The sequence below is a fragment of the Sparus aurata genome, chromosome 17, assembly GCF_900880675.1.
Source record: "Sparus aurata chromosome 17, fSpaAur1.1, whole genome shotgun sequence".
NCBI classification, from domain to species: Eukaryota; Metazoa; Chordata; class Actinopteri; order Spariformes; family Sparidae; genus Sparus; species Sparus aurata.
The window spans coordinates 8,722,186-8,739,686 of record NC_044203.1 but is presented as its reverse complement, the minus strand read 5'-3'; the positions used below and the strand labels follow the sequence as shown (position 1 = coordinate 8,739,686).

General features: G+C 40.2%; 1 protein-coding gene across 3 annotated transcripts in view; it reads right to left on the bottom strand.

Moving 5' to 3' along the window:
• Positions 1-17,501, bottom strand: part of ncalda (neurocalcin delta a) — a 79,606-nt gene that overhangs the window by 49,483 nt on the left and 12,622 nt on the right. For 2 of the 3 annotated variants that reach the window (XM_030393279.1, XM_030393277.1), the window contains one exon: positions 11,468-11,533. The exons of the other annotated variant lie outside the window; for it this stretch is intronic. The gene's annotated coding sequence lies outside the window, so the exon portion shown is untranslated. The remainder of the gene's footprint in view (positions 1-11,467; positions 11,534-17,501) is intronic. 3 annotated transcript variants of the gene reach the window in all.

Sequence of the window (17,501 nt, the reverse complement as noted above, 5' to 3'; positions counted from 1 at the left end):
ACTTAATATCCCCTGGGAACACAGCAGATGCTGTCTGACATCTGGGGGTGAATTACATCAGAACTGCTATAATCAGGCTAAGCATAATTACTCTTCAAATCAGGCATATTTTCTGCTATACTGACCTACGTCTGCGGTGTTGGCCATCAAATAATTTAGTCCTATTATGTGCTGTTCGTGTGGTGTCAGTTCATTCCAAGCGCAATCAGTCTCTGCCCTTGCTGTTTTTGTGTTCTTGAATTTTAATCATTGGCATCAGTAAATGCTTTGTCAGGTAACTATCAAGTGTTTTTCAACCCCGTTCCTTGGGGCCCCTGCCTACATGTTTAAGATGTCCCTCTGTTTCAACACCTGAGTCAATGATAAGCTTGTCATCAAGCTGTACTGAAGCCTGATAACGATCCATTCGTTAGAATCAGGTGTGTTGATTCAAAATCAGTTTTATGAACCATGTGCAGCAGAGACACACTCTCTAGAAGTGTGGGTGACTTTGTATGTCATTTACGTGTCACCTGGATTCAATCTCCTCAACAATCACATCGGTCCCATTATGAAGTGTGATTAGGAGCTATGCTGGCGTTTTACCTGCTATATAGTGGGCTCAGTATTTATATAGTAACTTTCATAGGCAGGTTCACAACGCTTGTGCACTGTGCTTTAATAGTTTGAGAGGCTGCTTTAAATCATTCAAAGGATTCCTTTCCATGCACGTAGGGGTGTTACTATAGCAAACGTCATGGCTCATCTAAGCAGCAAAACTAAAATCTCTAGTTATAAACAGGACAGTACAGAGGATACTCTCCAGAGGAAACAGCCGTGTTGGAGCTCTGGAGTTGGGAGATTTGAATAATCAATTAAGTTAAACTATACGTATCAAAGATGAATCATTTCTTTCTATCATGTCCATACATAGATGTTCTATAGATTTGTTAATCTAATTTACAGACTGAAAAACTTTTCTGGCAGCAGAACTGTGCTGTACAGTTTGGACTTTTGCCAATTTATGTGATGGCACATGTGGACACTGACAAGCTACAGTCAGTGCTGTCACTGGAAACAAGTTTCTATTGCCAGAACATCATCATCAGGTTAATTGTATTCAAAACTGCAAAGATAAAAAAAACAGCCAAAACAGGACCCATTAGCGATTTGCCATTAAACTGACCCCCATTGTACAGCAGCATTATAAAGCAACATTTCAGTTACTAGAGTTAGCATTTATTTTTCCAGTTCATGCCAACTTCACTGTCTGTCGTTTTTTCTAGGGTGATGGTCGACAAGTGCAGATGCAGGTGTCTGATGCACTGTTGCGCCACCCTCAAGAGGAACAGAATTTCTGTCAACACAAGACACAGCACATGGCGACTGCAATGACGTTGAAACTGTGGTGGTGCACAGTTACAAGCGTCGCTTTTCCATGTAACTGCCAATTACAACACATACAGGAATCAGCAGAAACCTGGCTGGCAGACAGGGAATTGAATTCATCTCCCACACACCATATGGTTATGAATATACCGTAACAATGCACTGTCCTGAGAGGAGGGACGGACAGGGAAAAGGACATCCGCCTTCACCCCCCACCACCAACAGACATGTACATTTGCAGCCATGCATGAAATCACATATTGTAGGAAACCTGGTCTGAAGAAGCTGCACTGTATAACAGTATCACTCAGAGAGACTACTTGTGACAACAAACATGAATTTATCCTTCAACAGCTGCAGTCAGAGTGGCTCTTACAAACAGCAGCTGTTCTCATAACTATACATGTATATCAGTGTAGTAGTATAATTCACAAGTCACTGACATGAGTAGTCAGGATTGTTCTGAAACAATTGTCCTTGTGTGTTATGTAACTTCAGTACATGAGGTGGGTGTGCTGATGCACCTCGCTGAACGGGCTAATCCACTGAACCACACTGCTTGCCGAAACAAATGATTAAAGCATCTTAGAGGTCTATGTGGTTGTGCTATAAAAGAGGTTATAATGTAAATCAATACAAGATAAAAATAGCAAATTAAATAAAAGATTACCATTTGACAATTGATTGGGCAAACATTAGTAATAGGAAGAAAAATCATTGACTGTTATCATTTTCATGAAATCATTTGTACGTTAATTACATAACTTTCATTTAAGATGGTACAACCGTAATAAGTGTGTAAATGTAGAATATTTTCAGGTAATACAAATGAGACATGTACTTTAAGTATATTTTAAGTTCTTCCTCAAAAATGTCACAAATGAATCCTTTGTTATAAAATCCAGGAACAGAATCTTTACTACAGAGATATGTACAGGACTGAACAATAATGGATACATTATCTGTGATAGTACAGTGAAGTTATACCACCTGAATTAGGGAAGAGGGGAGGTGGAAAATTAATGCTCCCAAACTCAAATATCATCCACTGCACTGGCTTTCTTTGTCTTTTTCTGCCTACCACTTTTTGTTTTTGTTAATTCTGAAATGGCACAATAACATTGTGAAAGCTTACACAACTTGCTTTGGCAATATTGAACTTAATTACGGTGATGCCAACCAATAAAAAAAAACACGTTTGAGTTCACAGAGAGACAAACTGTAGTTACGTTGCCCGCTATCCTCCTCCATCTCTCGCCTCATACTTGTTTTCCATCACCCATGTTTTATTTTCCTGCCTAGACAATCTGTTAGGAATATTTCCGAGTTATCAGCGCTCTGGACAGTTTTTATGCTCAAATTACTGCAACATTTTGTAGGAAAGTTTTCTGGGCTGTCAAGTTTGCTGAGGCATTCTGGCAGTTGATGCCAGGGAAAAAGGCAAAACATACCATCATAAAAAGGTATTTTGGTATTAAAAATGTGATTGTGCAGTGGAGGAAATGACGGATCTAATCTTTATTTGAGCAGGGAAAGAAATTCTATTAATTGAAAATGCGTCAACACAGCACTCAGGCCCATGACTCACTGTGTCAACTATCCTATATCTAATACAGTATATTAGTAAAGCTTCACTGTAACCCTCACTGTAAAAAAAACACACTTTATCAGCAAAGAAGACTACAAAAATAACATTAAACTTAATAACAATAAGTTGGAGAATAATGGATGATATAGCCACTTCTTAAGTATAAACATGATAAAAAAGATGTGAATGGAACTGGTGAAGAGGTGGAGGCAAGAAACAAGGTAAAAACTGAACTAAATTGTTGTAAATCATGGATGCTTAAGCTCCAGGCTCAAAGGGCTTCCCCATAGGTGGCGCTATTAAGAGGCTAGGGGAAGCTTAGCTTCCCCAAAATTGTCACAGAAAAAAAAAATCCCCAAATAAAATCATGATTTTTATTTTATATTTTAAATTTTATTTTAAGACGCGGTTAAAGAGACATAAAAACGCACACTTTCAAGGTATTATTTATTATTATTATTTTCAAATTATTATATGAAAGACTTATTTGATAGGCTCAGTCTACCTGCGTCATTCCGTAGGTAAGGAGCGTAGAAGTTATCGGTTTCGCCTCGCTAGCGGACGGCATAAAGAGAAAGCAACCCGGGAAAAGCCACATTAGATAAAATGACCGACTGCACCCTTCAAACGAGACCCCTCCAGAGCTACCTCCCCCGCGACACCGGCCTCGGTGCAGACACCCGCCGCCTCTCTGTAGACTCCGGCCGCCCTCCAGACACCTGTTGCGCCGGGTCTGCAACTGGATGAGGAAAACGATGGCCTAGCAGAAACTGTCCTCTCTTTCGCTTCTCTACCGTTACATCAAGAGTGACATTACTTAGAGGGTTAAACCTGAGGATATTGTTGACAAATACGACACAAACGGTGACTGTTGCTTCATTAAGGTAAGAAAATTAATTGATTAGGCTACTACAGTAAAATACCAAATAATAGCCGTTTTTATTGTTTCAATCACTTATCAGACCAGGCGTTCATTTGGGACCAGGATTTCCAGCAATTCGGGTCAGGCGTTTAATTCCTTCCTCTCAAAAAACTTATCCAGCTTCTCTCTGAATTCTCTGGCATCCTTCTGCAAGTGAAGTTGTTGTGGCGGAGGAAACGATTCAGCCAACCAGCACTCACAGATAACTCCTCATCTCTGCTGTCACTCACGGTGGCGTACATTTGTTTCTTCATCATCCTGATCATTTTGCGGGACACTCTCTCGTGGCGTGCCCGTTTGCTGATAACTCATCCCAGCATGTTTATCTCAGGCTCCTCTCTAGCCTTCTTCCTCCCTGCACCAGGCAGCCTGGCACTGCTGCTGTCCTCCTCGGACAGACGCTGAAGCTCCGTTTTATTTTTTCGCCAATCTCTCACTCTCTTGGGGTCGATAGAGAAATCTCTTGAGGCTGTTCTCCCGAATTTTCCTCTGCATATTTTACGACAGAAAGTTTAAATTTCAAGTTGTACTTTTTATTTTTTGCTGCACCGGAGCCATGTCGATCATCAATGTGATACTGACAGAAAGCAGCACAATACGTGAAAAAGGCGAAGAAGAAAAACGTGCAGTGTCAGCGGTCACATCCTCTTCCTTGATTTAAAAAAAACAAAACAATTATTACCCATTTTAAAAAAATAAGTAATAATAATAATGAATAAAGAGTTAATGGAATTATTCAGCCGCAACATCTCAGTTTGATGGCCTATGTATCTGCCCAGTGGCGTGCACAGACTTTTTGAAGGGCAGGGGCGAAAAGAAGGGCACTTTAACGCGCATTTTGGCTCCCAAGAGGGCACTTTAGCGCGTGTTTTGGCTCCCAAGAGGGCACTTTAGCGCAAGTTTTGGCTCCCAAGAGGGCACTTTAGCGCAAGTTTTGGCTCCCAAGAGGGCACTTTAGCTTGAGTTTTGGCTCCTAAGAGGGCAGTTTATCATGTTTTAACCAGCCAAGGGGGCAGTTTAGTGTGTTTTGCCAACAAAGAGGGCACTTTGACACGCTATTTTGGCTCCCAGGAGGGCACTTTAGCGCGCGTTTTTTAACAATTGAGCCACGAGGGGGGGCGACTGCCCCCCTTGCCCCCCCCTTGTGCACATCACTGTATCTGCCTGACTGAGTTTAAAGGTTTTTTTTTTTTTTTTGTAGCTTCCCCATATGCCCTGCCCTAGCGCCGCCTATGGGCTTCCCCTTTCTTTGCATTTTACATGAGACCACGGACACCTTTTAACTTGGCCTTCATTTGTATCTCAACTGCACACCTTTAAACTTTTGTGACTGCATCTTGCACGGTCAGTAGCAACATTTGTCTGCAGACAGATATATAAACCTAGGATGCTACTCAAAACTGCTTCTGTGGTAGTTCCCCTCACAGTAGGTGTTTCCAGGACCACAAATGTGGGCCAGTGACAAAAGAAAATGGGTTTGGGGCATATTCATAATTCTTGCCCTCTTGCTCCAAACATGCCCATGTTTGAACTCAGTCTTAACTTTCAGGTCTGCATCTTGCACAGTTGTAACACTCTCGTGCTGACAAAATCTGTCCACAGACAGACAGACAGACATAACAACATCTGGAGAGTACTCAAAATCTCTTCTGTTGGTAATAGGTGTCCCCAAGGAGCACATTTTGCCATGATGACACACAAACACAGATTCACAAGGTGAAAGCCGCCGCTGTGGCTGGTTAAATTGTATATCATGGTCTTGCAGGTGGAAATAACAGGAAGGATTTATCGTCTAGGAACCATGCATGTTGGTACATGTTTGGACCAAAGTGGTCGTCTGTCCGACCACATAGACCCACTGATTGCTGACTATGACAGAATCACTGCAGTTTGTGCAGAAAAGGCAAAGGAACTGAGTAAAGGGTGAATTTGGTTGATATGATGAATACAGAAACATCAGTGTCAGGTACAATATGTATTCTACAGAGAGCTAGAGGTAAGTGAACTTCATTAGAGTGAGGTGAACCTCAGGTGAGCCGTTCATTACTTTGAGTTAGTTTGTTCACCCCTGATTCAGAACTTTTGAGAAACACCAACAAACTAGTTGTAGTGTAATACTTTGAATCCGAATCAGATGTGCTGTTTTACTGTTCTTTTTTGTCTAGTTCTGTATACAGTCCCCCATATTAGTCATTCTAATCAAATATGTTACCTTATTCTTAATGGACACTTGAACAATACATTTACATTTACATTAACATTTAGGGCATTTACCAGACGCTTTTGGCAAAAGTGACTTGCAGTAATTCATACATGCATTCATACACTGATGGTGGTGGCTGCCATGCAAGGTGCCCACCAGCACATCAGGAGCAGTTTAGGGTTCAGTATTTTGCCAAAAGACACTTAGACATGCAGACCAGGGGAATTGAACCAGCGACCTTCCAATAACAAGACACTTGCTCTACCCCTAACCCACCACTTTCTCCTCAGGAGTCACTAAGCATCATTATGATTCTCTCATCTCTCTTAGTAGACATAGCAACTATAACAATGTGTATTACTAAACCTCTGATGTGTCTATATTTTCTTATAATCCAGAGTAGTGAGTATTATCATCTAATCCAATTTACAGCTGGGGAGGTGGGCTGTAAAGAAACAGGAAATTGGGAGGGAAAAGGTTTGTTACACAATTCAAAGTGTACACAGAATTACTCAACAGCATTGCAACCCACTCCATCCTTGGTGATTCAGGAGCTATAAACAGAAGCCAGAAGAAAAGATGGATGACCAGCCTGTCTCATCTATTGTTCTTCATGGCAGACGGCAGGCTCGCTGCAGAGAGAGGATTAACCAGAGCCCACAGTTTCAGTTTTATCTTATCGGAGAGCAGTAGGTTGGGAATCGGGAGCAGGAAAAAGACACATCACCACCTCCCATATGAGTCATACTCTGGTTCCCTGTGCACTATTACTGACACGCACACACACACACGCACACACACACACACACACACACACACACACACACACGCACACGCACACAAATCGCATACATACAGACCTAGCACGCACTCACACACTCCCACATATGCATCAATAATATTCATGCAGAAATAGAGCTGTTGTCTCTGCATATTGATGACTCTACTGGCATGGAGGGGACCAATAGATACAGCTTGCCTATCAAATGTCAGACACAACTTTATTCACGTAGTAAGCTCACAGCAGCAGCCATGGCATTTATTGGCAAATCTCTTCCAGCAAGTCAGTTTTCCACTTGTTACATTAATACAAAAATGTTATTTCAACCTGCTGATTGAGTTTTTCCATTCACAACTAATACAGGGTTCGTACACATTTTTCAAGGTCAAATTCAAGCACTTTTCAAGCACTTTTAAGGGTCATTTTCAAATTTTTCCAGCACCATATCGCTGGGGTAAAATACATGATCTACAGGAATATATACACTCATTCTTATTTTTTTTTCACTTTTTATCACAATTATGTACATTGTGTTATGCTGTAAACTTCTAAAATTATGTTTCATAATAGCAAAAAGTTTAGAAATTAAAGGAGAACACAAAGTTTTATCCCAAAAAATGGAAGCCACTTGGCGTTCTTCAGACACACTCGCACCGAGACAAAGAGAGACCTGAGAGCACCCTGTAATTTTCTTTTTTGACATAAATTTGTATGTTTCAAAATGCAGTGTTGGGAGTAACGCATTACAAAAGTAATGCAATTACTGTAATGCATTACTTTTTGCTGTAACGCAGTAATGTAAGGCATTACAAAAAAAATATTTTACTTGGTACAAATCCCAGTAACGCGTGTTGCAATGCATTTTAAACCCGAAATTAAGTGGTGTGTTGTTTTTATACAAATTCGCCAACAGCTTCCTGTTAGTGCTGGAGAACTATTGATTGAAGAGAAGACGACTGCAGCAGCAGACAAGTTGGACTCTACACTCGCAAGATGGACATTATTTTCAGTTCCTCAGAGACGAGGATGTGAAGAACATTATAGCTACGTGCACTTTGTGTGCAAAACCAAAAGATCTCTCTACCTCGCGAAACAACACAAGTAATTTAACGAAACATCTAGAGTGGTGCCACACTAACATCAAGCTAGTAACCAAAAGAAAGCAAACTGAGGATGAGAGCAGAGAAAAAGCTAAGCAGCAAAAACATTCTCCAGTTCTGTGACGCTTGAACCTCAAGAAGTGAGGAGACTGTGGCAGAGTATGTTGTTGAAGATATGCTGCCACTTTCAACAGCGGATTCTCCGTCTTTTAGAAAAATTGTGAGCAAGATCCCCGTCCAGGCTAGCAATAACAAGGTAAGCTATCATTGCCTCAACAGGTTAGTGCTGCTGGGCTACTGACTATAATATATCAGCCAATAGAACAGCGACATAACGTCAATCTGTTTCACATCAGTCTGTATTCAGATAAAACGTACAAAAACTTCATAAACATTAGCTAAAGGGCCTTACAATGTAGGCTAATCTTACTTTATCAGAAGTAAGTCATGAAAATGGGAGAAAAGTGAACATTTCCTTCTCACACTTAAAACTCTTACGTATGTTAGTGCCTGGTGTGACGTTACAGAGACAAACTGAACAGTCAGTTTCTGACTCTGGCACTTTCAGCTCTGGTGCATCAAATTCTACCTTCTCTTCAGCCATCCTTCTCTATTGCTACCAGTCTGCATGTGTAAGGACACACGGACAATCAGGCGCTAACCTAACGAGGTCACTTAACGTGATTAATGGTGTGTTAATTATTATCTAGCGTGTTATGGTTTAGCTAACGTTAGCGGTTAACATAAAGTGTTAATGTGCAGTGTTGGCCTAAGTTACTCAAAAAGTCTTAACTTACATTTCATGTGACTGGAGAGCGCAGGCTCTCCCATTGCACACATCTGCAAATCTTTTTTGCAGACCTTGCATGACGCCACTCTTTGATTCGGTCCTTATCTTAACCATAGTTTGTAGTTATCATTTTCAAGCCAACGCTTGTTAAAACAGCAGCCTCCCGGCATTTTGTCATCTCCTGCTGTCTCTCTTCGAAAGGGGCGGGGTCACACACCGACCGGCAGGTCACGGAGAGGAGCAGAGAGGCTCAGCGGAGCCCAGGAGGAAACATCTCCACATACGGTTCTCTTACTGATTTTATTTCTCCTTGTAATAAGCAAACTATCCAGTCTGATCCCAATTTTGTGAAAGACATAGAGTATATGACATTAGCATAGACATAATGTCAAGCACTTTCAAGCACTTTAACTAAAATCCAAGCACTTTTCAGACCTTGAAAACACAACATTGAAATTCAAGCACTTTCACGGATTTCAAGCACCCGTACGAACCCTGCTAATAAGACTGTAAAACTGTATGATTATAGCGATGTTTACATTAGCGGCTCAAAGAGTTGCAGTGATTAGAAGCTGATTGATAGAAAACTAATTTGCAACAAATTTGATGATCCCTTAATTGTGTGAGGTCATTTTTAAAGGAAGAATGGCGGGAACGTGCCAAACATTTTGTTCAGTGTCAATAGCATTTTCTCAACCAACTTATCCAGAGCAACTTGTTAAAACCAAATATAAAAGCAGCTGCTTTAACTTCTGTGACCCACTGTTAAAAGTGAAAGGCTGTCAGAGAGGGTGAGGTAATCCTACCAAACATAACTTTTGTCAAGTCAAGCTTGACCTCAGGCCGAGACCTGGAGGCTCTGCAAAACAACAAGGCAGCAGAAGAGCGGGGTGCTTATTAGAAGCATCCACATCTTACAAAAAATATACAAAGTGAATAATAAAAAATAGATAGTAAAGTATAAATAGTGTTGAGAAAACTGAGGCAAGATAATCTAAAAAGATCAACTTTACAGGTGCAGCATCTCCACCACAATGCCATTAGTGGTTGATTAATGAACAAAACTAACAAACTTTAAACCTATTCAAAACTTTCTTTGTGGCTCATCCAGCAGCCATTGGTTCAATTAATGGGACCATTCCATTTCTTCACAGAATGGTTTAATATTTTTGGACCTTGTTGTTGAGAGTTATGTGAGAAAATTCATACCGCTCTCATGTCTGTTTAATAAAAATATATACACTAAGTAATAAGCTTAGTTTAGCATAAACACTGCTACTACATCTATACAGCCTGCATAAGCTGTACAAAAAATAGATGTACTAACAACATATTTTGGTTTATAGAGAGTCACATTCTGACACAAATTCTTGACCTTACAGTCACGGTGACATCAGAGGCCCTATTTAGATGGCCTATAGCATATGGTCCAAAGTGTGGCTGTGTTCAGAATTAACCACATTAATCACATTCAATTAAACTGAAAAAGTATTACTAAATTGTTGATATATAACATGTAAATTAATGAGCTATAAAAAGGTTCTTAGCAGATTTTTCTACTTTTAAAGTGAACAACGCTTTCTATTTCTAACCTGTTTTCCACTCTTTATGTTAAGTTAAACCAACCACTTGTTGGCTCTAGCTTTTTTATTTGGCATTTAGCATGAGACTGATATCAAACCTTTGGAGAGAAAATGCTATTTTCGAGAATGTCACTTTACTCCTTTAGTAACAGTTGTTCAGATCTATCTATGAACTTGTAAATCTAGACTTCAAGATCAGTTCGAACTTCATATTCATCACAATTGTAAACTGAAAGTTTGACAAGCATATTCTGTCCATAAACAATTGCTATCACCTTCACAGATATCAAGCGAAAGGCAAACAAAGAATCAATGTAATTATCGCCCTTTTTACATGGTTTCAGAAGTAGTTAAGTTTCCCTTATTTCAGGAATGCTCTGACTAAGTGAACATCATTTTAAGCAAGTTCAGCGGTTTCAATGTCAGCAAGTGACCTGAAGAGTGAGTGCGTGAGGCAGAGTTGCAGACAACTCTTGTTTTATGCAGTGGGCCTCTTTACAGGACAAGCTGCAGCTGTCCCCTTCTGTGAGGCCCTCGGGTCTGTATGTGGGTGTGTTTATGGTTGACAACTTACACAGAGCTTGTGTGCATCAAAGAGCAAAGGACAATTTATCTCTTTTAATGTTACTAACACACACTGACACACAGGCACACACACATATTTGTCCCTTTTTTATCAGTGAGTGTGTATGTGTGACTGTGTGTAATAGCCTGTGTTTGGAGGGATCTGGGGGCCTGGGAACTGTGTGGAAATCACATTGGGCTTCCTCTGGCTCATCTCAGAGTCATGGGAAACAACACTGACCAAAAACAACAGGAATTGTGCAGGCTGCAGCCTGACCACCCAGCATTACACTGTTTAGACTAGACATTAGACACCAACCTCTGCCATAGATGAAAGGAAGGAGGATGAAGCATTTAAGATCAGCAGTTCTTAATATAAGAATTATTTATGATATTCATATCATATTTATGACAAATACAAATATAACAGCCATAAACTTAGCAGATGCAGAGGAAGATCTGGGATCTGGGTGGAAAAATTAGATACACTAATGGCATAATTGGGGTCATATTCTTTAACCTTTAATAAAGATCTTTCTATACTATAAAAATATTTTTTTGCACCAACCTTGTGTGTCTTCCTCCGGGGCTCACAGGACAAATTCTGCCTTTCAGACCTCACACAGACTCAGATCTGTAAAAAATAATATATTTCAAAGAGTTAAACAGGACTTAAAGCCTGCAGCCTTTCTAATAACACCTCTCTAAGGTGGTAAATTGGTGCAGAAGTGCTTTGAGCTAATTGCTAACATCAGAATACAAAGGGTAGACATTTTTCCTTCCCACTGTCAATTCCAATACCTGAACTTGCTCACTGTCCAATAACAAACCAATCTGACACTGGCACAATTAAAAAATAAACCAAAACAAATAAAAGTACCCCCACTAACCTTGTATGGATATGACATGATGGCTATCATTGCTATTGTTTGCTGACATTTGCTAGCAGTTACACAATTCACTTGCCGTTCATGGACATTAAATATTTGGGCAGTTACGTTGCACTGTTGGGAAGAAGCATGGTGCCATTTCAGGGCTAATGAATTATTTGGTAACAAATCGATGCACAGATCTGCATACACCCACACTCCACACCTGATCCAGCATTTTAGGTTGTATCGCAGGCATTTCTGATACCAATATCGGCATCCAAACAAACTCTTGCTAGGGGCTAGATTATGCTATACCAGTTTGTATGATGTTTGTCTGACTTCATCAAAGACAAAAGCTTTTAAAACTGTTCTGAGCTGTAGCTACACCCAAGAGAGGGGGGAGATGATAATTATTTAAATACAGGGCCACATATTTTTTTACAGTCTCTTCAACAAGGTAGTGTTGCCCTAGTACTGTACATGTTAAAAGTGATAGAAAAAAGTTGTTTGTAGGAAAGTTACAGAAATTGTTGGGCTCAGCCACACTCACTTTTGACATCAGCGAGCTGTTTTTAAAGCTCATCTCCGAGCAGTTCTAATGAAGCATACTTGTGCCTTATGTATACTGATGCCAATGCTAGCATGTGACTATGTATGCTGAACACCAAACACAAAGTACAGTTGAGGTCATTCATTTCAGGTATTTGGTCTCTAAGAACTGGACCAGTTAAAATTTTGACCTGAATGATGGTGTTGGATGAAAAGTCATGGGACCATTCCTCTATGTGCAGGGTCACATGAGGCTACTTTCTTATCTGAAAACGTTTGTACACAAAAATCATTTTTTTAAGGCCAAACCTCTGACTAACAAACTGACAGACATTTCCATCCTGTAGCCTTGAAGCAAGCTAAAAAGCAGTTGTTGTATGAACTCAAGTGTTCGCATTCTGCTGGGAAACATAGCTACAGAGAAGTAGCCTAATTACCCGGAAATGACTGGAATGAAGCTCCAACCTAAAGTAGACCTCTATGTTTAGATCAGACTTGGAAAAATTCCAAACCTCAAACATCCCTAGAGACTTGAGCATTAATGGATCAAACACATGTGTAATATCTGCATTGCAAAATACTGTATATGGTGTGAAAAATACTGACATAGTTGGAATAGGAATCAATTTTAATGACTACTACACTACCTTTTTTGTGTGTGGAATGTGTGGAGGATTGCAGAAATTAAAACAGGAAAGTAAATGGTGAGCAAGAATGGAAATGACTAAAAGTCTGGAGTTAATTTGTGTTCATCCAATCAGAGGACATTAAAAAAAACAATGGAAGCTGTATTTAAGGAAACAGCCAAGAACAGAAGGAAAAGCTCATCGTATGACTATAATGTGCAATGAGCAGTAAATGGAGGCTGTCACATTGACAACGGTTATCTATTCAAGAATATAGGATCTCTATAGCAGGGTCATTTCATTATAACTTATTTCTTCTAAATACGAATAAACATAACATGCTTTTGCAAGTACAAAGTGTTTTTCTAAGCTACTGCGGCACAAGCTGATGTCGTAAAGGCTTTTTCCTGTTTGGTGATAGAGAAGGGGAAAGTAAAGGGAAAGTATGAAGAAAGCCATCTTCCTTCCATGTTGCAGTGCCCGAGGAACACAACAGCTCCTGAGCTTCCATTTCTCTCATTTCCCCAAGCTCTATCAAATAACACATCTTTTCAGGCAGGGCACTGCGTGATAACCACGCATGACAGGGAGTATGTGTGTGCGTAAGTACACCCAATCAGTTCCCTGCAATGAGGGATACAGTAACAGTCTAGCATTTTATTGACTAAAGGATTAATGCATTATTTGTGAAAATAATCCCCAGATCAACTGATAATGAAAATAATCATAACTTGCATCCTTAACAAGGAAGGAAAAAAAAGCCGAACTATTCCTTTAGGAGTTTAACCTGCCAATCCTGCATTCAGGCGCTAAGTTGTTAAAAACAGCTGGAACCTGTTTTACTGTGGCACATATTTTCTAACCAAATGCCAATGAGAGACAGAGCTGACACTAATGTTACTGCCCCCTCTAGCACTATCATTATTACTGTAGAGAGCATGCCAAAGATAATCTGTACTTGCTATGACACTTATGAAAACAGCTGGCTGCACCATCATTGATTTAGTTGAGTCAATGTAAGGGTGTAAATACTTAATCAATTATTTGGTGTTTTTAGCCATGCTTAAATGGTAGTGTCGGCCTGTTCTCCCACCACAATGGTCCACACTGAAATATCTTGACTGGAAGGCTTAACATTAAATTGGCTGCAGACATACATGGTTTGAATGTCAGGGGATTGCGCTTTCGGTGATCCCCTGACATGCGACTTGTCCCCAAACCTCACCAGCCGGTCAAAGTTTTCCACTCCTGCGAAATATCTCAACATCTACAAGATGGATTAGCGCACAACTCTCACAACACAGTGCATAGGTCAGAGAATTTCTGACCTGTGCACTTTCAGCACTCATTTAATTTAATTAAATGTAATTAATCAGATTTAAACCCAGGCTCTCTGACAGATAAATCCTCTGTTGGTCTGTTTGTCCTCTCAGTATTGGTGTGGAGAGGACAGTTATACAGTACCTTCTAATGGAAGAGTGAGTGAGAAACATTTTAAATGTTTATTTTTAATTATAAAGGCGCAGCACCATAGCTTCATTCTTTTGGAAGAACCCTGCTAAGGGGCCTCCGTAACAGCTCCAACTATAACTCCACACATGAGGTGTTGCTGCTGTGGCTTTTCCAGAATAGTTACTCAGTGGGGAGGTTTTGCACTTAAGACAAACAGACTCACATTTTATCACATAATAACACTTTAAGTGCAATTATGCTAGGGAGTGTCTGTTATGATAGATTTGCTGATATGGAAGCAAATATTTCTCTTGTCTTTTCATAAGTGACAAAACCACCATTTTTTTCTGTAACAATTCAGCTTTATGTCAGCACCTTACAACCAAACACCAAGGGAGGAAAGAGATTGCTTCCTGAGAAAAAGCTAGGATTTGTACCATGGATAATAGTCAATCCATCAAAATACATTCCAAGAACAATTGCCTCAATCCACTGCTGCCTTCAAAACACAGGGCATTATTTCCCCTGGTTCTGTGAGAGCTGGTTTGGCTTAGGGCAATTTTAGTAGTCCCATGAGTAAAAGCAGAACCAACAGAGTTTATGCACATTCATGCTCTCACTCTCACACGCTCGCTCTCTCACACAGACAAACATACATGTGTAACATCACAGATTGTCCTGGGCTCGGGCATATTTCGCACACCATTTGTGTAACTGCACAAACACTACTGACCTAGAAGTTGGCCTTCCAGACAACCGTATATGGAATGCAACTTCTGGCTCTATGACAAAATTACTCAAAAACTCTGATGTTACAGTACATGGAAAAAAAAGAAGAAGAAAAGAGCTAAAACAAAACTAAAAATAGAACAACTTTTTCTAAAAATCCAGATTTTGGATCCAGACCCAGACCCAGTTAAACAGACCACAGCAAGCAAATAGTATGTCGCCGTCTTTAACAGTATAGAGTTACTGAAATAGAACCATGTGAAAACAAGTTAGCAGATATACATTATCTTTAAACCAGTTTAACAGTGTGGCTTCTTCACTGCTTCATTTTTGTTTTTTGTAAAGATTATCTCTAAGGAAGTGCTACGCTCCCCTGTGGAGACACATGGTTTCAGTCCAAGGGTAGAAGAGTTAGAAACATAACGGTAATGAATGTATTGAGAGACAGGAAAAAGCAGAGGGGCTGGAGAGCTCAGGTTGTCTTTGAACAAAATGTGACAACGGGGAGACCTCAGCCTTTTCACTGATGCCATGGCAACATGTTCCATGCAGATGGTTGGTAAGAAACATCAGCTAGAATCAGGTGTAAAAACCAGAACAATGTTCAACTAGGAGAAAATGATAAAGGATTAAAAAAAAAAACAACTGTGGGCGTGTGTGTAAATGTGTGTCCATTCATGCATAACATCAAACACTGGCGGCAGTGAGCAAGAAGACTGTAATTCAAGGGATTAACATTTCATTAGCAGCATGCTCCAGGGCTCAATTTCTGTTATATTCATGAGGGCAAAACATCCTTATAAATGACCAATCACAACTGATACTCACAGCTGAACAAGGGTATTATGTAATTCAAGGGCCTAATCATGTTTCAGTAGTGAGCTACCACATTTAACATAAGTGTCATAAAGTTTTTTTCACAGTGTTTCCTCTTGACACAGGGATTTTTTCATTGTGCTATTCTTGTTGTATGGGAAAGCAACAGTGCCGTGCCATCATTACAGGCTGTGATCAGGTTAGCTCACATTGTGGAGCAGCTACCAGCAGATCTGACTCTGCATGCACAGGAGGACACTGGGTGCTTCTCATTTCTCTTATTTGTGGCTTCCTCGCTTGAACCAGAAGCTTCGTTTGCACAAAAATTAATAACCAGTATATCAGCAGCAGCATCACATCCCCACCTGTCCAATGAGTGAGTCAAATTGGGAGACGCAAGTGAACTCTCAAAACCAGACAGCAAAGCAGATGCAAATGCAGCTGTTAAGAGATTCTCCAGGGATCAGCCTTTGACCTAAAAAAAAAAAAAGAAAAAAAAAAGCTGTGTGCAATTAGGCATGGGGCATCGGGGGCAGCTGTGCACAGGGGTAGAGCGAGCGTCTTGTTATCCAAAGGTCGCTTGTTCAATTCCCCTGGTCTGCATGACGAAGTGTCCTTGGGCAAGATACTGATCCCCAAACTGCTTCTGATGTGCCGCTCGGCACCTTGCTTGGCAGCCACCACCATCAGTGTATGAATGTATGTATGAATTACTGTAAGTCGCTTTGGACAAAAAGCGTCTGCTAAATGTAATTTTTCAACACTTATTAGTCCTGTGTTGTTAAACATATATAGAGATAATGGCATTTTTGGCACACATTCATCAAAAGTCTCTGCAGCTACTAAAGCTGACTGACAGCTGATCCTATGAAAACATATTTCCTCATCTCCTCATCTCCTCTCTCCTCGGTTTGGGTTTCCTCGCGTGTCTCCACAAATCCTCGGTGGGAGGGACTAAGACGTGGATGGTGAGGAAAACGTGGATGGAATTTAGGTGAAATGGGACGTACCTGCAGTCAGGCAGGTCAGCGTATTGGACAGATATACAGACCTGACCCACACATTTAATCTTTAAATGGTCTGTTTTGCTAAATTTGAGCTATTAAATGTGAGTGGCTTGAAAAAAAAAAAAAAAAAAAAAAAACAAGAGCAGAGTAGCGCTGCAACAACAAAGTGATTTTTTGATAACTGATTAACTGGTTTGAGTAAATCGGTCAAAATTCTCAGAATCCATCTGCTTAATGTAAATACTATCTGGTTTCTGGTTTACTCCTCTATGTCAGTAAACTGAATATCTTTGGCTTGTGGACAAAACAACACATTTGAGGACCTCATCTTTGGCTTTGGGAAACACTGACGATTTAAAGACCAAACAACTAATCGATTAACTGAGAAAATAATCAACAGATCAACTGACAATTAAATTATCATTAGTTGCAGCCTTGGAGCAGAGTTAAAATTACGCCCTTTTTTATAATACCACAGCAGTACGAAGGAATACTCCTTGAAGTATCTACTTGCTTTAACAGGTGCACCACAGTAGCTGGCCCTCTATCCC